This window comes from Mus caroli, chromosome X (genome assembly GCF_900094665.2).
Source record: "Mus caroli chromosome X, CAROLI_EIJ_v1.1, whole genome shotgun sequence".
Taxonomy (NCBI): Eukaryota; Metazoa; Chordata; class Mammalia; order Rodentia; family Muridae; genus Mus; species Mus caroli.
The window spans coordinates 2,383,290-2,386,139 of NC_034589.1; positions in this window are offsets into that span (position 1 = coordinate 2,383,290).

A 2,850-nucleotide genomic window follows, 5' to 3' on the forward strand; every position below is an offset into this window, starting at 1 on the left:
GTCCTGGAACTCACTTTGTAGACCAGGCTGGCCTCGAACTCAGAAATCCGCCTGCCTCTGCCTCCCAAGTGCTGGGATTAAAGGTGTGCTGCGCCACCACGCCCGGCTCAGACTTCTGATTTTGCATCCACCCCCAAGTGTGGGGATTACAGAGGTATGTGCCACCATGCTAAGTTTATGCCATGCTAGAGACTGAATCTAAGCTTTATGCATGTTAGACAACATCCCCAACTAGGCAACATCCCCAGACCTCTTGGTGTTTGTTTTTTGTGTTCCTGTGTATGTTTTCTTGCTGATATATATTTTTTCCAGGTAGGATCTCACTGTGTAACACATGCTGATTGCATCTGTTTTTGCTTCTGGACTGGCTAGAACTACAGGTGTGTGCTACCACAACCAGACCAGTTCTGAGTTTTCACAATAAAAAACAAGTTGGGTAATCAGCACCACACAGCCAGAGGAGTCTGTTACAACCAAATGATTCACTGTGTGCACAAAGCCCTGCTCCAGTGGCTAAGTGTCAGTCCTTTCTGTGGCCTACAAGGGACTGCAGCTACCCCGCCTCCTTCTAAAATGTGGTATTTTCATTCACATTTAGTTTTGGCTAATTTCCATCCTCTTCTGCATATTGCTGCCTCACTGCCCTTTCACTGCAAGCACTCCCTGTCCTCGCTCCCCATCATCGTCTGTGTTACTTTCCCCACTCTCTGCCTTTCAAAGCTTTCCCCTTCTCGTGGACACCTTTCCATTTCCACAGCCTTTGCCCACATTTACTCTGGCTTAGAGACACACACCTAATGCAAGCTAGGATCCACACAGGAGTGTAAAGGAGGCATATTTGTCTGAGACTTACTTGCCTTAGTGTTTTCCAGTGCCACCATATCTCTTGCAAATTTCATCTCTGGGGGCTGGAGGTGACTCAGTGATTAAGAGCACTGACTGCTCTTCGGAAGGTTCTGAGTTCAAATCTCAGCAACCACATGCTGGCTCACAACCATCTATAATGGGATCTGATGCCCTCTTCTGGTGTGTCTGAAGACAGCTACAGTGTACTTACATATAATAAATAAATCTTTGGGCTGGAGCGAGCAGAGGTCCTGAGTTCAATTCCCAGCAACCACAAGATGGTTCACAACCATCTGTACAGCTACAGTGTACTTATATACATAAAAATAAATAAATCTTAAAAAAATCCATCTCTCTTTACAGCTGAATAAAAATCTATTGTGTAAATATACTACCATTTCCTTGCTATTATGAATACAGAGCAGCCTGAATATGGAGGACTGGGCAGTGGTGGTGTACACCTTTAATCCCAGCACTTGGGAGACATGCAGGTGGGAGACTTGGGAGACTGTGAGTTAGAGGCCAGCCTGGTCCATAGATTGAATTCCAGGACAGCCAGGTCTGCACAGAGATTCTGTCTCAAGAAACCAAAAAAAGGAAATACAAATGGCCAATAATCTTTTAGTTTGCTTGGTTTTATTTTACTTTATTGAGACAGGATTTCTCTGTGTAGCATTGGCTGTCCTGAAACTTGCTCTGTAGACCAGGCTAGTCTCCAAATCACAGAGATCTGTAGGCTCCCAAGAGCTAGGCTTAACAGTGAGCCCTGCCACCACCCAGATATTAACTCTATCTGAAGTATATAGCTGGCAAAAATTGTCTCCCACTCTATACAGAATGTATGTTCACTCTGCTGAGCACAGAAGCCCTTTAATTCTAAGTAATCCAATCTACCCAGTCTTTAAAGATTTATTTCACTTATATGTGTGTGTGTTTTCTGTCTGTTTTATATACTACATGTAATATCTGGTGCCCAAGGATGTCAGAAGAAAGCATCAGACCTGGAGCTGGAGTTATGGGTGTTTTTCAGATACCTTGAGAGTGTTGGAAATTGAACCCAGGTCTTCTGCAAGAACAACAGATGCTCTTAAAGCGGAGCCATCTCTCCAGACTCTCAATTCTTGAGCTTTTTTTGTGCTATTGGGTTCCGTTCAGGCATTTCTTGCTCCTATAGGCCCTCTCTGATCTCATGTCCCACCACTGGTCCTCAGGTTGACTGTTCCAGCTCCATCCCTCATCTCTGCGTGCTGCTCATGGAATAGGGCAAGCACAAGTTTTCCCCTTCCTTTGCCTGGATCACTTGCCCTGCCCATACAACTCCTAAGAGTCAAAGCCCAGAACAGGGGCACTTGTGGAGTTCTTTCCTGGGCACTGTGGAGTTGCTGTGGCAATGAGTGTGGGCGTAGAAGCATCTGTGATCAAATGCCCTTCCTGTGGACCCTCCAGACATGCATTCCTGAGGTTAGATAGCCTGCACTGTGGACATTCCTGTGGTCACATTGATTTGAATGAAAATCATCATCTTGGATTAAACCATTGTAGTGTGAACACCTCTAGACAGAGTGGGGTGCAGAATCACAGAGAGAGGAGTGGTCAGAGACCAAAGTACAGGTGCACAGGAATGGGAGGGTTTGTAAAGACATTGGATTAGGCCACAGAAGATGGTACCCTGTAGCTTAGGGAGTGTATGTCAGCTCCTGCCTGTTGGGCTCTAGAAACTCAGAATCAAAGTCTAGGAAGACTTGGATACTTCTTTAGAAAACAAGTCTCCCTCCCACACCCGCTTATATTGGTAGTGCTGGGCATAGAATTCAAGGACTTGTACATGTTTGCTAAGCGTGAAGAAAAGACCGTCAACCTAAAAAAGTTTGGTCTGGTAAAATCAGGCATCGTGAAACATGCCTTAATGTGGACTTGGGAGGTAGGCTCTCTCTTTCTTTGGTTTTTTTGTTTGTTTGTTTTTTCTTTTTTTTTAATTTTTAATATTTTTATTACATATTTTCC